Source organism: Rhynchophorus ferrugineus, unplaced genomic scaffold (assembly GCF_030347505.1).
Source record: "Rhynchophorus ferrugineus isolate W39M unplaced genomic scaffold, kcgeb_rfMv2 rfM4, whole genome shotgun sequence".
NCBI lineage: Eukaryota > Metazoa > Arthropoda > Insecta > Coleoptera > Curculionidae > Rhynchophorus > Rhynchophorus ferrugineus.
Window position 1 is genome coordinate 57,925,870 of NW_027472583.1, and position 20,423 is coordinate 57,946,292.

Sequence of the window (20,423 nt, forward strand, 5' to 3'; positions counted from 1 at the left end):
GTATCGTAACTATGTACAAAGTAAACAAAAAAAAATCAGAAAAATAACCTTATAAATTGAATAACCGTTTTTGTCCGTGAAATTTAAAGAGATCTGTTTTACAACTTCATATTTATTTCCTAATTTAGTTGCAGACTTGTTCACTAGGTACAGTTTCTCGACCAAAAAAGCTTTTTGGACATTTTCCAATAAATTTAAATTAACCTATTCCCTTTGGCCACTAAATATGTAATCTTATGCATTACCTTTATTATATAATAACGTCTTGTGATCTCCTTGTTTCAAAAGTAAGGTTATAGGTTGCCAGTAGATGGAACTGTCTTCGCTATCTATGAGGCATATTGTTCTAATTCAGTTCGATATTTCTAACGATTTTTTTCTTGACTTATATATTGACTAAGTAGCTTTGTTTGATGGTTGTTGATGAAATAAATACTAAACAATATATCAATTCCTAAAAATGCTGCGCTTTCTAATTCTAATATATATTTCTATTTGTTTAAAACCCGCCAAGTCTGCAAATAAAATTATATTTTAATACCTGTTTTCTAGACAAGACCACTTTAATTTTTTGCTCACTATTATGAATTCTACTTTTATATTAATTAAAATAAAAAAGCACGAAAACAAACTGACAATTATATTTGAATTTGAGCATGAAATGATATATGACTCGCAAATAATTAAATGATATAAATTTGTGTCGTGGCATTTGACTAGGCGGGCAAAAGTTTTAGTCGGAAAATATAATCCACTAATTAGGCTCCAACATTTTAACAAGTAAACAAATATTCTAATTTATATTAGCAAAAAATATGGTTAGATATCATTTTATATTTTGTTACTTTCTATAAACTTTATTTAGAAAAATTGTTGTGATTCATGAGTAATTAATGTGAATATTTAATTAATTTAGTAAAAATGGTAGAAAAAATGGGACTATTTTATCATGTTATGTTAAGGAATCATATTTACTAGTCAGTGTTTTCTATAAGATAATAAAAACCGCAGAATTATGTACAGGGTGATACCAAGTTTTGTAATTACAAAATAAAACTTATATACTACAATTTTGTCCATCAGATTTTCAAAGTTTACTAAGTATATAATAAAAATAAAACATATCTCAAACTGTCGTAAAATTTTCTGCTGTAATTCATAACAATCTTTGGAAAGCTGCTGCGAATTTATTTAAAAATATTTGTGTCTTTTCTCGCAGGATTTCAATCTTAAATATGATGCCTGGTGAAAAAGAATTCTTCTCATGTAACCGTTCTATTACTCTGCTGAGAGATATAGCAAATATATCACGTCACATCTTAAAAATCCACTCTATTTATTTCAACTTAAACCCTAACTACAAATAGAAACTTTCAACTACTCAGACTCTCTAGATATACATAAATAAATTTGTCTCAAATTAAGTGGAATAAACAATATCATATGTAAATTTTTGTACATATCCTTAAGACATATATATTACGAAATAATACGATTTTACCTGTACTATACAAAAAAAAAATCTTCTTAATATGCCAAAAAAACTTATGTATAACTGTAATTTATTTTTATCGAATACATCAGTGGTACATAAACATGTTGTCGATGCAGTTTCTTTTTAGTGTAATAACCCTTTCCTAAATCAGAATAATGTCATAAAACCATATATGGAATGGAACTTTTGTCCTGCTTTCCGGTAAGTAATATAATTAATGCTGTGGTAATTAGAGATAATAATAGTGGAGCATATTTTTGAACATTTTACATTAAATGGGTCAATATGTGCAACCTAAAAATTAATTCTTTTGTTAGTCAAAAAAAGTTATATATTAAATTAGCTTCACTCTCTTTAGCTATTAAATCAATTCATCAGTTGTTGTTTCTTGTCAATTGGTAAATTTATGTCTACTGAGCTATAATATGCCCATCTAATGGTCTGAAGCTCCTTTAAGATATGTAATATTCCATAACTATTGTTTATAAATGTTTCTTGGCCACGATAAGTATTTAAAACTTCATTATTTCCGCCCCAGCTATTATAGAGTAAGAACGAAGGTTTGGGATGGGGATAATATTTCCTAAGTAACAATACTCACAAATGGTAAAAACAGCCATCTATAGTTAATAAATAGTGCAGGTGTATATCATGGTTCAATCAATGTATGGAGCACAAAGTCTCCTAGTTCAATAATCTATGCCTAAAGTGTTTTGGCAATGTCAGTGTGACGATCTATCCAACGTCAGTGTTCTTAGAGAAAATATCTTATTTTGATCAACTGAATGATTTTTATATTTAAGTATTTAAGTCGGTGAAATCATATCACCCCTTTCACTAGTTCTGAAGGTTGAGTAATATAAATATGACTTCCAAAGTATAATGTTTAAGCTATATATTCATTTCAGATTTACTTTTTATTAGATAGTATTAACAATTAATAAGTAAAAATAATGTAATACTATTGAAGTCTTAGTTACTACACCGATAAAAAATTAAATAAATGTCGAAGAATTCGCTATACAAAATAGAAGATACTACTTAGATATTACTGAATGTATAGATGACCTAATGGGGAAAACTATAAATAAATAGAAGCAATGTATCTTAATTGACCGCATATTTGGTACTTTCATTACATGTTCAACCCTAAAATACAGAAAATTATTTTAATAATGTACTGTTGTTTATTAAAACTAGAACACTTTAGAAAATATTTGCAAACACTTCTACTTTTTCCAGGAAAATGCCTTATTGTCTCTTGCCTTCTAATTTTTTTTTTTTGATTAATTACATCTTACATTAGATATGCCTAGTAAATTTTAATTTATAAATTAATTTATTACTACCGTTCTAAAGTACTTGCTGTCTAAATTAAACTAACTTATTTGAGCTGAAGTTAACCTTACGTGAACCTATCATATCGTATTCTAATTCAAGTCTAATTTTCTCTCTTTTTCCTACAATTTCGGACCCAAGAATTGAAAAAATATGCCCATATTTTCTTTTCGTTAAAAGTTTTCAATTTTAAGAAAGAATTTTGTTGATATATTCTGTTAATATTTTATCTTTTCCTATTCCCTACATCTAACTTTTCTCCTGTTATTTGTTTATATTTATCTGTTAGAGATAGTCCAACTAATTCAGCTCTACTCTTTAGTTTTTAAAGCCAACTCTACTCCTATTACCATCAGAAATGCTGTATTTTTTTACAACATATTTATTAGATACGCTTAGTACAATCTTAATTTACAATTAATTTATTACTACTTTTGCTATGTACTTGGATTAATTAACGAGCAATAGGAGTGCGAGAAAATACATCAGTATGTATTCCTCAATTATAAAATTATAACTATTTATTAATTATTAATTTATAGCTACAGTTTACACTAAATGTATACACTTTATATAAGTTCATATGGTTTTGTTCGCTTCAATCTCCTGACATCCTACGCGCTGTCCAGCAGTTGTATTGCTTCCACGTTAGTGGAGTGGAGTTAAGGCGAAATCTTAGATAACTTCTCAAATCCATTTGATTTCCAGGTCATCGTGCAGTTCTTCATTGGTATAGCGATAGGCATTGGTAATCAATCGAAGAACCTTGTTTTGACAGCGTTGTATGACTAGTTGATTTGAATTTTTAGTGCAACCCCATATTTGCACCCCATAGGTCCAAATTGGCTTTATAATTGTATTATAGATCAACCTCTTTGATTTTAGATCAAGTTGAGAGTATCTTCCAACTAACCAGTATAGTTGTTTTATTTTGGTTCTAATGTGTTTTGCTTTTTGTCTAATGTGATACTTCTAATTTAATCTACCGTCAAAATGGATTCCATGGTATTTATCTGATTCTACTTGAGGAATCGGGCAGCCATTGAGTGATATAATTAAGTTTCTGTTATTTCGCCTCAATGCAACATTAACGTGGACAGATTTGGAGCTATTAAGTTGAATTTTCCAATCTTTCGTCCATTTGTAGATTTTGTTGACTGCCACTTGCACTTTTTCTATTGTCCTAGGCAGATATATATCTTTCGCCATAATAATTGTGTCGTCAGCAAAGGTTCCAAGAAATGTTTCATTTGTTGTTGGAATGTCAGCAGTGTAGAGCAGATACATGAGAGGTCCTAAGACGCTACTTTGTGGAACTTAGGTTAATAATTTTAAATGTCGAGAACTCCATTTCGTGCAATACTCTAAATTTTCTTCCGAATATAGGTAAAGTATTGCTAGAATTAGTTGAGCAAAAGCTGAAGAAAGCGAAATTAGAATAAAAGAAAAAATTGGACAGAACTCAATAAGATATAGGAATAGTGGCGGAAAATACTTGAAAAGATTAAATTTGGTAATAAGATTTAACCTGAACGAAATAAAAAGATATAACAATAACCATCAGTGATAACCTGATGATCTAATGATTACTACTCTGAAGCTGGTAGAGTGAAACAAGCAAGGAAATATATATATATACGTTTTTTCTTTCACCTGCTTCAATTAAACTTCAATCAATCAACCAAGAAATACTGTAATGCAGCATATTTACTTTTATATCTTATATTACGATTTCGTTTCCTACAGAGGGAATGAAAGATATAACTGGTCATATAGGGGACATACAAATATCTAATGAGTCTCAACCTGTAGTGAATGTATTGTGTTGATACTCTAGTTGAGATAGAGTGGTAAACTGAAAGAACTGACGTGAAATTTATTTTTTGCTTGCATGTATTTTGATCTTTAGTGAATATAAGATGTATTAGTCTAAACAACTACAAAGCGGCCTCACCTAATGATTGTATTCAATAGTATTATTCACTTATTCACTATATTGATGCTAGTGATTAGAGCAATGGAACTTCTAAATTGCATTTTCATCATTTATAACTTTTGTTGCTTTATTTGAAGAAAGCTGTTGCTAGTAATTGATTTTGTCCAGTTAAGTGTGGACATCCTAAATCCAACGAGACATAACGGCCTAGAGGACCAAAAAAGTCCAAGGGCAATTATTGTAAGATTTATGGGAGGAAAATCCATCACCATCACAAGCTCTCATAGAACTTTTAGGCAGCTTCAAACAATAAACTATTTCCAACATATTGCGCACGATGGAAAATTGGATGAGTGTCAAACCATCATTCAACATGTGGCTAGAAAGCTGTGAAAATGTTCAAAAATGTGACGGAAATGTTTTGATTAATATATAAAATACCAAATTTTCTCAACAGATGCCTATTTGGAATAGAACCATATGAAAAATATCTAAGGTGGATAAATAACTTCCTACAAATATTACTACCGAACGAAATTGATTTGTTTTTTCTGTTATTCTTCATCACAATTAATGACTCACCAGTTTCTAGATATACACGAAAATGTATTAAGTTTTAGAATTAGTTCCACGTATTCAGTTCGCGCAATGAATCTCCGCAAATTATTCCGAATTTCGCAGCGAACAAACTAAACTTAATCCGTTTAAATTTCGTCCTCTAGCTGCGATAAATAAAATTGTGCTTCGAGCAGATGTTCCAGGTAAGAGGGACATTTAATTAGAAAAGAAAATTCGATGAAAATCCCGACCGAGAGACGTTTTCGGTGAAATAAAATTTACCGCTAAGAACCGGGATTCAGTTGCAGTTTCATGGAAACAACTCGGGATACAAACGAGATTTAATAAGACTATTAAATGGTGTTGCCGAGGTGAGGCAAGAGCACAATCTCGTCTGAGTATGGTTCGCCGAATAAAGATTATTATCTATATGTTAGTAATCGAGCAAAACGATCTTGTTTCTGTTCGAATATGGGTAAATATTTTTATGTTTTAGTTCATGATAATTTGGATGGTACTTTAGGGTTAATGATGCGGCTCGGTGAATGGAGGTAAAACGTAATGAAACAGTGGGTTTACATTATGTGACCGTTATTTATTGGCTATATAAAAAAATGTGAAAAATACAATAAGATAAAACGGATGGCAGCGGTGTTACCTGGAGACGAGGCTTGGGCAGTCGATGGTGGCACGTCTAAACCAAACGGGGGTTCAGCACTGAATCACCGAAATACCCTTCAATAACATCCCAGATAAACGTCACGGGGTTGCCGCCAGCTATTCGTTGTCGGGTTCTAGTTGGCGCTGCTGGCACCCCGCCCGTGTTCAACATCTGGGATTATATTTCTGGGTATTTTGTAGACCGTTATTCCACGATGTAAAATTCGACATGCCTCAAGGTCGCTACAGTATATTCAGAAGTTTTTTCGCTATTTATCAAATAACGATTATATTTTAGACATATTTATGGAAGTTATGAAATATGTTAGATTTAAAAAAAGGCTCGTTTATGTTTTAATATAATTTTAACTAACGTTGGGAACTATAGACTGAAAACAGTCGAAACACTCGATAGTCGTAAAATAGTCGAAACAGTCGATAGTCAAAAAACTACCGACTGAGAATAGTAATTACTATTTTCAGTCAAATGCACAGTTTGACTGTTTTTTTTTGTGATGTCAGACGAAGATGTACGAATCCATTCCTGTATAAATTGTGAGAGAGGAAAGGAGGGAGATAATTGCTTGGGACAGTTAATTTTATATGTGGTTTCCAACGGTAGAATAAGCGAGACGGAGATGTACAAATTCCTTCACTAACTATATTTAAAAAAGAGAAACAGAAGAAATAATTACTGAATACTATTTTAATAATTATACATATCATGCAATTTATAATTTAATTTTAAACGAAGTAGAATTACTTTTTTATTTGAATGTTCTGTGGATCTGTAAAAAGCAATGGAATTTTTCTATGGAATGGAATACTACCCCACAAATGTTTTATTGTATTTTAATGTGTTAATTATTATTTTTAAATAATATACTAGAATATATATACACAATACAATAAAACTTAAGCAAATCCTAAAAACTAAAGATGTATAATTACCATAAGTACTATATAAATATTAAACATATACATAATCATAGAAAAAAAGCTGATATAAATAAAAATGCCCTGAATCAAATGATATAAATGCTTTACTAATTATTGAACGGAAATATTTTTCAAAAAAATCGAGAGTGTATTCGAAATATTACCTTATATTGTCATAAAAACCTCAAAAAACGTCAAAATAATTTACTATTTATCATTCCCAATTTTAATCTTTTTACCCTATCAAATTAACAATTTTGAAAAATATCGCTCCAAAATGCTGCTATATTAATATACAAAATCATATACATTACATATCAATCTATGTAAACATAAATTGGGTACATTTTTGTCAAGGTCGCGCCTAGGACGACAGAACCAGAAAAAAATCAGTCGAATGAAACAAGCAGGACCAAAAATAGTAACTAAAAGTACGACTGAAACAGTCGATAGTAAATAGTAACAAAATCAGTCGAACCAAAAATAGTGACAGAAACAGTCCATAGTAAAAAGTAGTTAATTATTATACAGTCGATAGTCAATTTCAGTCGATAGTTCCCAACACTAATTTTAACGTTCTTTTTTTAATTTTAAATGTCAGTTGAATCCTATTCCAATGTAAATGAAACTCCTATTTCCAGTCATCTCAGTGATTACAGTCATCTGTACCATTTTTTAAAACAGAAATTGCATTTTGTTGCATCAGCTATTCTTTAAAGTTCTTCTGAAGTCTTGTGAAAAAAAATTACGAGTAAGTAGACTATGTTAGCACAGATCAACTTCAGGTTCTTTTCGGTGTCTTTATATCCTAAACTGCGCTACTTGCACCGATATTCTATATTATGAATGTGTTTTAGGAAGCACGACTCTATCACATTGCTGAGCATGCAGCTTGAACTAACAATACCAAGGAATGCATCAGGTAACTGCCGAATAACTACCAATCCAACGTCAACTTGTCTTATTTGTCCAATATACTGATTATTTCCTTGATAAGTAAGTTTCTTGATAAAAAAAAGCAGCTTAAAAGCTCAGAATTCTATAAACGGCATCAAGCATCAAAATTATAGTTTCTCTTGGCCTCGCTACAACTATTCTTGTTTATGTAAGCTACACTCTTTTAAATTGCCAGGAAGGCTTTTCTAAAAGCTTTTGTTAAAAATTCAGATTTGAGACAAACTTAACTCTAGAGATATCCTCTATCCATTTGTTCTTGGACTAAGCAAGCGCCCATTCTTTTCATATGTTTTGTCAAAAATTGTTATTATTATAAATAACATCACAAAATATTTCCATTAAAAATGTATAGTGGAAGTTGTATTGCTTTTAGAAAGTATTCAGACTTGTAATCCATATTGTTAAATTAAAAAAACAAAAACAATTACGTCTTTTTCATGACTCATATCCCGAAACTTTGAGAATCAAACAATTTTTTTATAAAAATAATGTATTTGCTATATGCAATACAATCCCTATTTATCTACAATTATTAAGGCACCTCTTATAATATTTTTACCTGATTACATCAAATGCATTTTCCACTACATAAAATAAATTAATAAATTAAATGGTCTATTATTAATTACTTATTCAACATTTCTAATAAACAACCAACTTGGACTTGATTAGGAAATCTATCTTAATAATAATGTAATATTAAAGTTCTCCTTTTAGTTTTTTATTTAGATGTAATTTAGGACAAGGACAATGATATTTTAATTGAAGATAAGATAAGATAAGTTTCTATTTTGATTTATATTAAAGCAATTTATCCTAAAGACGTTCAATTACTAAAATATATTTTATGAAGAGTTTCATCTCTATTACAATCTTTCATAATTTATAAAACAACTTCAATAAATGATAATATATGATTACAAACCAAGCAATATAGGTACATATCAGTATTTATGCTTAAGTAGTAAATATTTATCAATTTTTTTACAGATATTTGTTGTTCTAAAAGAAGAAAATGTCAATCAGCACTACACGACAATTGTTTAGTAGAACTAGTTTTGTAGATACTCTTGCCATCTCTAATTAACAATAGTCCTGGATAGCTCTTTATCTACAAAAATCAAATTAGCCCCGGGGTCTTTTTCAAATTTTGAATAAAAATCTTAAATTAAATCTGAACTGAATAGCTAGAAAAATCATTTTTCGTATTTTTGTTTATTTATTTTATTATTTAAAAATATTTTGATAGGTCTAGATATTTTACAACTATTTATGCATTATATTTAACCAACTCCGTAAATTGGTGGATAAGGCGACAGGATGATTCCTCTTTCTGCTATAGTAATAGAGTTCGATTCCCTCAGAGCTTGGATGTAATTTATGTTTATGATTCCAATCGTAAATGTCTCTAGAAAACAGTATAAAATCCGATATGGTATACCTACTCCTGTCACGCCAGTAACCAGGCTGGATAAGACCGGATGTTTTCTGTGCTGGTTCGCCCACCTTAAACTATAGGTCGAGATATTAAAATATCCAAGATATTTACGCGAATAAAAAATTATAAGTTTATAACATATTTGGAGTGTATCGTATTTCGCAGTGTATTGTTATATATTTTTTGCTATGCATAATCCATTTCAGCTACCCATATATTGTGCCTTCAGTGTACTGACACTATATATACCTTTCTTGGATTTTTGAAACAAACTAGGCTTTTCTTTATTTTCTTACTAGACCCATTTATTTCCCATATTATTTACAACAGAACCCCTTTTATTTATTCGTATGATTGGGATGCACTAAGTTCTAAGGGGATATCGCGCTGAATCAGTTTATTGGACACGTAATATGGGGCATCAACGATGACTCGCAACACTTTATTCTGGAACCTCTGGAGGATATCTATGTTGGATCTGCTAGTAGTGTCCCACAGTTCAATACCATAGGTCAAAATGGGCCTATGTATTGACTTATACAACAAACTAAAACTTGTTATCTAAGTATAATTTAGATTTACGCCCTATCAGCCAATACATTTGATTTAGTTTAAGCCCAAGCTGTTTTCCTTTCGTCCCAGATATTTAACGCTGTCTGCTTGCGGCAGTTTATAATTATTTATTTTTACTGAAGGACAGGTCCTTCTACAAAGGGTGAATGTCACTTGGGTAAATTTTGTCTCATTTGCTCTGATACGCCATGTTTTCAACCACAATTCGACTTTGTTAAGATGAAGTTGGAGGGTTATTGTGGCTGATATTAGATCTTTGTGTGATGATAAACTCGCTGTATCGTCAGCATATGTTGCAACAGTAGTGTTTTTTGGGGTCGGTATGTCAAGTGCATACATTAGATATAAGAGTGGACCAGAAACACCACCCTTGGGAACACCTGAATGTATTATATTGTATATTCGAAATAACAATTTATATTTATATTGCAATTTTATATCAGTGTCTAAATTCTCAATGCAATCTTCAACGCAAAATTATTTTATATTCCTACAAAATCTCTTTTGACTTCAATGCACTTAGTTCAACGTTCTTCCAACATCAATGTTCCTTCTCGGAATTGAAAGTCTGAAAAATATTGATCTACAGTCTTCTTAGGTGTTTCATTGAATGCAAAGTGTATCCCAAAAATAAATTTGATGGACTCGCAGTCACAGCCTCAGAAACCACACTGACCTTCCCTCATCTGCTATTATTGTTGCCACTCTCACAGATATGCGTCAGTTGAAAGTTTGGCATAATCTTGGAAAATAGGGATGAAACTCTTCATAAAATGTATATCAGTAATTGAACGTCCGTTCTTATATATATATATATATATATATATATATATATATACATATATATTCATTCATTGTTTACATAGCGGTTCAGCCAGCAGTTCCTAATTCATGCCATGTAGCATTCAATTGTGAGTCTAAGCAATTCCGGAACAATCTCAAACATATACAGTTTTTCTTTATCATTATATGTCCATTGCTGTTGGAAAATTTCAGTAACATATGCATGTATAATACTCTCATAGATATGCGTCAGTTGAAATCAAAAATAATTAAAACGTCCCTGGAAGCTTTCCGTCATCTGAGGGGTCCGATTGTGAATTTAAACCATTATTGAATCCAAAAAAGCTCACACAAACTCCATCAAAATCGGGCCAAAATGTTTAGGAGGAGTGCTATTAACCTAAACCCTCGAGAATAATATAATTCACAAAATGTCGTTTTGTTGTATAATATTTGATGAAGATTAATAATATTCATTTTATTTTATCCAGCACTAAAGAATATTTAGCAAGTATTGGAGTTATTCATATCGTTCAGAGAACTCGACTAAATCAATTTAAAATATCCACTTCATTAATACATTTATTTTGCTCTTAAATTCGCGGAAAAAGAAAACGACAGCCTCCACTTTCAACTGGAATAGATTGAAAGCTCGGCGAAATTAGCTATTCAAATTTGGATCGATTTTTTTTATTGGCGGAATGGAGTACCATTTGTAACAAGGACTCGAATCGGCGGGGCATTTCGCTCGCTTTTCAGTTTCGACCTCGCGCTATCGCGACAGAAACGAAACAATAGCTGCAGCCGAACTGTGCAGCGTTATTTTACGTCGATTTTATTGTGGCGTACGAGAAAATGTGAACAATAAAAGTGAAATAGAATGATTTTTAAGCTTAACGACAATCTTAAATACTCGCCGTTTTATGTTCTAGTACCCTTGAAAAGTATTTTATAGGCAGCTTATAGCGATATATTAATCAAGCGTCACATTGTTTAATGTGTGGGGTTGTAACTATTTTCAACTTAAGCAAAATGCACCGCAAAGTATTTCATGTTAATTTTTTGTGCCAATGTCTCGTGATATAACAACGTATAATAACCTGCAAAATACTACTAAAATTACAAAAATAAATACTTAAATTTAAATCGAATAGATATTTTTAAAACGAATTATTATATATCATTATTATAATATTCTCAACCCATGTTTCAAGACTTCAGCTGTTCTTCAGTAAATCTCTTTATATATATCAAAAATTTTTATTTTGTCCGTATAACTAAAACAAAACTAAATGTGTGGCATCCAGATGTTTCATGTTAGAGGAGTAGAAATATTCCATTCAGTTAAAACCGAAAAATAACTGTACACATATAGCTGAATTATATTTATATCAGTTCAAGAATAAGCCTAACAACAGTGCACCAACTAATGCATCCTAATTTGATTTTTGTAAAGAACTATCCAAAACTATTGTTAATTAGAGATGGCAATATTCCCTACAAAAGTAATTCTGAGACTGATTGATTATTTTCGACCGAAATAAGTGTGCTACTTACACAAAATGTTGATCATTTGTTGTGTAATGCTGATTTACATTGTCTTCTTTTCAGACAATAAATATCTGTCAAAAATAATTAATAAATAATTACTACTTGAGCATAAATATTGATATATACCAATATGGCTTGGTTTGTATTCATATCTTATCATTAATTGAAATTGTTATATAATTGAAAATTCAAAAGTTTGGAATAATCTTGGAAAATAGGGATGAAACTCTTCATAAAATGTATATCAGTAATTGAACGTTCGCTCTTATATATTCATTCATTGTTTACGTAGCGGTTCAGCCAGCAGCAGTTCCTAATTCATGCCATGTAGCATTCAATTGTGAGTCTAAGCAATTCCGGAACTCACTCAAACATATACAGTTTTTCTTTATCAATATATGTCCATTGTTGTTGGAAAATTTCAGTAACATGTGCATGTATAATACTCTCATAGATATGCGTCAGTTGAAATCAAAAATAATTAAAACGTCCCTGGAAGCTTTCCGTTATCTGAGGGGTCCGATTGTGAATTTAAACCATTATTGAATCCAAAAGAGCTCACAGAAACTCCATCAAAATCGGGCCAAAATATTTAGGAGTGCTATTAGCCTAAACCCTCGAGAATAATATAATTCACAAAATGTCGTTTTATTGAATAATATTTGATGAAGATTAATAATATTCATTTTATCCAGCACTAAAGAATATTTAGCAAGTATTGGAGTTATTTATATCGTTCAGAAAACTCGACTAAATCAATTTAAAATATTCTGTTCATTAATACATGTATTTTGCTCTTAAATTCGCGGAAAAAGAAAACGACAGCCTCCACTTTCAACTGGAATAGATTGAAAGCTCGGCGAAATTAGCTATTCAAATTTGGATCGATTTTTTTTATTGGCGGAATGGAGTACCATTTGTAACAAGGTTTCGCATCGCTCGCTTTTCAGTTTCGACCTCGCGCTATCGCGACAGAAACGAAACAATAGCTGCAGCCGAACTGTGCAGCGTTATTTTACGTCGATTTTATTATGGCGTACGAGAAAATGTGAGCAATAAAAGTGAAATAGAATGATTTTTAAGCTTAACGACAATCTTAAATACTCGCCGTTTTACGTTCTAGTACCCTTGAAAAGTATTTTATCGGCAGCTTATAGCGATATTTTAATCAAGCGTCACATTGTTTAATGTGTGGGGTTGTAACTATTTTCAACTTAAGCAAAATGCACCGCAAAGTATTTCATGTTAATTTTTTGTGCCAATGTCTCGTGATATAACAACGTATAATAACCTGCAACATACTACTAAAATTGCAAAAAGAAATGCTTTAATTTAAATCGAATAAATATTTTTAAAACGAATTGTTATTTATCATTATTATAATATTCTCAACCCTTGTTTCAAAGCTTCAGCCGTTCTTCAGAAAATCTCTTTATATATATCAAAAATGTTTAATTTGTCCGTATAATTAAAACAATACTAAAAGTAGGGCATCCAGATGCTTCATGTTAGAGGGTTAGAAATATTCCATTCAATTAAAACCGAAAAATAACTGTACACATATTTCAGCTATTGTATTTATATCAGTTCAAGAATAAGCCTAACAATACTGCATCAATTAATGCATCCTAATTTGATTTTTGTAAAGGACCATCCAAAGCTATTGTTAATTAGAGATAGCAATATTCCCTACAAAAGTAGTTCTGAGACTGATTGATTATTTTCGACCGAAATAAGTGTAAGCAGCACTGAAAATGTTGATCATTTGTTGTGTAATGCTGACTGACATTGTCTTCTTTTCGGACAATAAATATCTGTTAAAAATAATTAATAAATAATTACTACTTAAGCATTGATATATATACCAATATGGCTTTGTTTGTATTCATATATTATCATTAATTGAAATTGTTGTATAATTGGAAGTTTAATAGATTGTAATAATCGAGGAAAATAGGGATGAAACTCTTCATAAAATATATTTTAGTAATTGAATGTTTGTACGTTTATTATATATATATATATATATATATATATATATATACATACATACATATATTCATTATTCATTCATTGTTTATATAGCGGTTCAGCCAGTAGTTTATAATGCACGTCATTTAGCGTTCAATTGTGAGTCTAAGCAATTCCGAGGCTCACTCAAACATATATAGTTTTTCTTTATCAATATCTGTCCATTGCTTTTGGAAAATTTCAGTAACATATGCACGTCTAATATATATCTAGACTCTCTATAATCAGATGCTATATTTACTGATATGTTAGCAATAACGACAGATAACATATTCTTCATAATATATAATATATTATCAAAATATGATTTCCACAAATCCATGATTAATGAGTTTTCTTCTGTACGTGCATATGTTACTGACATTTTCCAAAAGCAATGGACATATATTGATATATAAAAACTGTACCATTGTGGAAGTACACATATACTACCTGCCAGAAGGAACACGAGTATTGTCGATTGTGAAAATAAAACATATAAACATGTTATAAAAACAGAATATCACGTCAAAAAATCCCTCAATTTTACGACACAACGTATAGAAAACAAAAAAAAATTATTCTTACTGAAATAATATTTAGCTTATTGCCTGGATAACCTAACAACCTTGAATTAAGGGACAATTAATTCTCGTTTAATTTAATTTAATTTAAAACATTTGATTATTATATCGGACAATCTCGAAATTTAAATGCAACGCTGATAAACGCTGAAACAAATTTGCTTTAATACATTTCACTTTAGGGATACAGGAGAGAAATCAGTCGGGACTTCCAACGGTTTGAACAAATATTTCGGGATGAACGATTCTGACCGACAGCTAATTTGATGGATGGCCTTCGCGCAAACATGTTGAAAATTTTATTGTGAAATGATAACAAAGTATTGATTTTTAATTGACGTGGTGCGATGCTGTATAAAGGGTCATTAGTCTGGATTTTTATTAAAAAATGAATTATGTTTATTTGATAGCTTACTTAATAATGTTAAAATTCAGCGAAAAAAGCGTAATCATTACAATTAGAGTTCAGAATTTGTGGTCGGATTTATGGTTGAAAAATCGATTTTTTCCATCATTTTCAATATTAGACTAAAAAATTTTTATATAACTAAATATTTTATTATTTTTAGTGGAAATTACTCTTCGAACAATGAGCTTCTGTCTGGCATAAATAATTTAGAAAGGTTCCCTTAGTTGAAGGTCACGTATACAAGAACGCAAATTTTAATTTTTCCTACCTTGTAAATTTGGAAATGTCAACAATTATCAGTATTTCTTTTCAGTTAGACCCAGTATTTGAGTATGTCATTCATCAGACCAAAGAAAGAAATGTTTTACGCCCTACAACACGATTTTCTACATTTATCCTATATTACTTATATACTCATCTTTAATTGTTCCCATTTTCAATTAAATCCATACAATACTTCTCATAATACCACATTCAGAAAGTTTCAATCAGCCACTGTCACATTTTAAGTTACTACTCATATCATCCTTCTTCCCACATATCCAAACAGTTCCTGTATGTATATTTTTCTCGACCTGCACATTTATTGTATTAATTTTTTACCACATCCCATAACAGTTCATTCTAATTACAGTGATAGTGATCTAATTATAGCGATAGAGAGAAAGACGTTACATTTTTCGCCCATATCGTTCAGCCAACTTATCAACTGTGTATATATTTTAAACCTACTAAGAAAGTAAATTATGCAAAACGCGATTAAACATTTTATTTATGTTTACGATATATACATATACACACTGCAAGCCATTACTTAATTATCGACTTTGTCCAACCACTGTTTGGGATCTTTTCGACCAGTCTGCTATGGGTATGGTGTATTATGTGAATACATTCTAGAACATAAGTTATCTCTGGGATAATTGTATTAAATTATGTTTATATTGAAAGACCTACTAGCTGTTTTATTCATTTCATAAATGTAATCTGGCTAGAACTAACATCAAGGTACGACACTTTCTTTTCAGTGAATCCAACCTTGTATTGTTTTTTTTTGAATGATTTTAATACCAATATTTACTAAACTAGATACGTAACATGTTTCAGACTGACTATTTATCGGTATTTACAACCATTATATTAATAAAAAATATATAAAAACAAGCAAAAAGTCAAAATTCTAATGTTTGTCGATTTATAACCTGTAATTATTATCAGTAATATTTTGAAAAATTTTGCAGACATTTGACAAATGGAAATCTTTTGTATGCTGATTCTGTTAAACAACGTATGGGAATCCCTATATCCTTGCTCAAAGAAAAGATAAGAAAATTTGGTTTTAATAAAAAGCATATTTTGTCTTTGTTTATGTTTTTTCGTTATAACTGAAAAATTATATCGGCTGAATGGTGAGCGGGATTTGCAATGCAACTTTCGGTCCTTTTTAAGGCATTTTTCATGACGTCCTGCAACATCCGAAGCAGTATTTCTTCAATTTCACGACGAATATTGTCTTTAAGATGTTAAATCGTTTGGGGTTTATTCACATAAACTTTTGAATTTAGAAAACCCCATAAGGAAAACTCTGATGCTATTATATCCAGAGATTTGGCTGGCCATGCTATTATAGAAAAACGTCATTCAGTAATTGAATTGTTGAACGAGCTGTGTATGCTGTAACCCCATCTTGCTGAAACCACATGTCCTCTAGTCCTTGCTCTTCCATTTCAGGCATACGAAAATTTCGAACCATGTCTTGTTACCGTTCAGCAGTAACAGTAACTAAAACAACTTGGTTGCTTTAAAAAAATAGCAACCAATGATGTTTCCATCATGATTACCACACCATACAGATGTTTTTAGGGGATGTAGTGATGTTTCATGAATTAATTGGGCGTTCTGTGTTCTCCAAAACCAACTGCTCTTTTTGTTGCCGTAGCCATTATCAATTTAGACAAAAAATCTTCAATTTCACCAGACAGCCTTAGAATTCTATTACTATACATCATCTCGTTAATCAGGATCTCTCGATAGCAATTTTTGGACTAATTGAATTTTTTACATTTTCAAACCAGTTTTCAAAATTCGCTTTAAACTGCGTGCAGAAATATGTAACTGGTACCGCGTCTCCGAATTGATGTTTCTGGAGTCTCTGCAACGCTATCGCACACCAAAGTCACATTTTCAGCATTACGAGACGTCCTTCAAGAACGAGGCCTGTCGGCTATCGTCCCGTACTGTCGAAAATTCGCATGTAAACGATAAATTGTGGTTTTGTGGCACTAAATTATTTTCAATATATATTGTTACTATTTCTGCTAGTTTTTTGGAGCATATTTAACCATAATAAAACTTGGACGTTTACACAACATAATGGTTAAAGCAAAACAGAGCTAAACATCACATAACCAAGATGGCGCGCGCAATCAAAATGGTAGCGGGACTTTCGCCCCACATGTTCGTGTCTCCTTTTAACTAAAATAAAATGACAAGGAATATATTTTCTGATATTAAAACGAATTTACAAACTACAATAAGCAATGCGTTATATATATTTATCACGCAAGTTCACTGTTATTTTGGATAGACCATAATTCAAAATCAGTTAAATATAAGAGGAAACTTTCATTACTTAGCTAGGTGATAACTAAATCACAATTATAGGACATCCACATTACGTGCCAAATTTTACCACTTTTCCTATTAATCTTATTCTCATACCATAACGAAAAGTACTTCAGAAACAGCCATTATAGGTAATAGAAGTTGAAAAGTGAGACAAATACAGAAACGGATAATGCCAGGCACTACACTAAATTCGAAAATAAACATACCTCTCGCCTGCCGAGATGAAAAACGGATTCGACAACGGACCAGCGGAGGGCTGAGAGGTGTCGGTTGAGGTGTGTGTGTCTGTGTGTGTCGAAGGCGGCCGAGGCGGTGGTGGATCGACGGGGTTGGCAAGCGAGACGAAAAACTTTATACAGGCGCAAATTCGAGAATACTAAAACAGTTTCCAAACTACACAGATGGTATATCAAAGGAACGAAAAGAATATCGGCTTTGGCATCAAAACTTCATCTAAATGGAAATTGGCGGCTGCAGAAGCGAGATACACTGCGGAGAGACCGACTGGATTTAGAGGCGGGTTTGGAATTTTTACGATTACCTTTTCAACTCAAGCGGAATGTTTGGAGAGAGATAATTCGACGTGATTTTATTAATATCCTCGTTGTGAGAGGTGTTTTTGTCGTTTTCTTACTTTTGCATTTGTATAAATGTTATACAGAATGTTCATGTTATTAACAATTGCAACCTGTGAAAAAAATAGAAAGAAAATTTGTCAAAAAAATCATAAAAATAACTCTCTGGGTAAATGTATTTTTTATTCCTTATCTTTTCTTGACGACACAACCTTTTTCATCTTTCTCTCGATTTCATATTTATAGATTAATGTGAAATCCATTTTCAGATTTCATGGGCATTTTGAAACAGAATGCTAGCTAAGGCATCTTTCATCGATACACACAGGTAGTCACAAGAAAGTCCTAGGTCTGGCGTATACGCAGTAATATGCAGGAGAATGAATTTGCGTTTTTTAATTGCTGTTTGTGATATTTTTGCCTCCGCACGTTGTTTAACTTGTTCAAATAACGTGTATGAATATCTGAAATAACAGTTTTATTCGATTTTAATGGCTCATAATGTTCCACACTTTGTTGATCTCATCATATGAATAGAAAAACTAGAAGCGCCATATTGAGATGGTTCGAAATGGAATTCTCAGTTAATTCTTGTGATGGCTTGGATATTTCATATGTTATATAAACATTATTTCAAAGACTTTTTTAAGTCGATTCTTGTGGAGAAATGTTGCCTTATTTTCAGTCTTTCTCATCACATATAAAGCTCTGAAAACAGTTAAATCAATAATTGCTAAGCTGCTGGAAAGTTAGAAAACGAAGGAAAGAGAGAGTGAGTTTTTGTCGATTAAGTTTTGCAATTCAAGAATTTTTGGCTTTGTTAATAAAACTAACAATTGGGATACGACCTGATTAGCTTCTATATACAGTTCAATAATACTAATATATCAATAAAACTGATATTTTATATAGATACTCTTCAATGCCACAGAATTTATAAGTTACAGGCTGATCAAAATACATGACATTATCATTTTCAAAAGAAAACTAGAAGATATTATACAGCTCAGTAAATTTACAGATATTATTTCAGTTAATCAAAGTTGCCAAAAGAATGTTAATTTTTACCAGAATATTAATTTGGGAAATCTAAAATTGTTGTGAGCTATTTTAAATAATTAATGATAACATTTATTTTCCCTGCTGTTGAAAATAATAAAATACTGTTAAAGACTTGCTTTGGGAACACGCTCCATCAGCAAATATACGAGTTTTAATTTCGACGTATTGGATATGGTAATATAGGTAGGTAGATAGATGCAAAAGTAGTAGATTCAGATAATATCTATTAAGTTTTACTGAGTAACCAAAGACTTGTGTGGTCTACTGCTATCAATTTAGTTAGTAATGTTCTATTAAAATTGTCTGATGGTTCTTGCAATCATTTTGTGAAGTCTCTATAGACCTCAACTTCGATATTTCTTGTACATTGTTGTCATTTCAAGTCTGTTTTCACTGCTTCTGCATGTATTTGTTTCAAAAATGGCAAATTTCTTATCGTTTCATCTGCAACTTACAAATGTAACATTGACTCCAGTTCGAACCCCAAGTATCGAAACTGTTTTAGTACGAAATCTTGTGTAACTGACTTGAAACTATATTATTGCCGATATTTAGTCTCATAGTGAGAAGATATGCTAGTCCACTTCAACATATTTAAGAATATTGTTGACTTTTTTAACAATTGGCCGAGCAAGATGTGACTTACCTTTTGAACCTCAATTTCTTAAAGAAACCCAATAAAGCAAATTCTGGGAATAGCATTCAGTTATGTACTAATCACCATAAACTCTATAAAATTTCTTGTGATAGCTGCACACTATTTTTCAGAAGTATTAGAGCGAGAATGTGACGAATATAGCATTCTGGAAGCTCCATCTTAACGTACGTGTACTCCATAAAAATAGTGAGAGTTGTCATTATACATTTCAGACGTATTATAGTACGGCTTTTTGATAAAGGATTACTACAGTTACGGAAAATGTATCC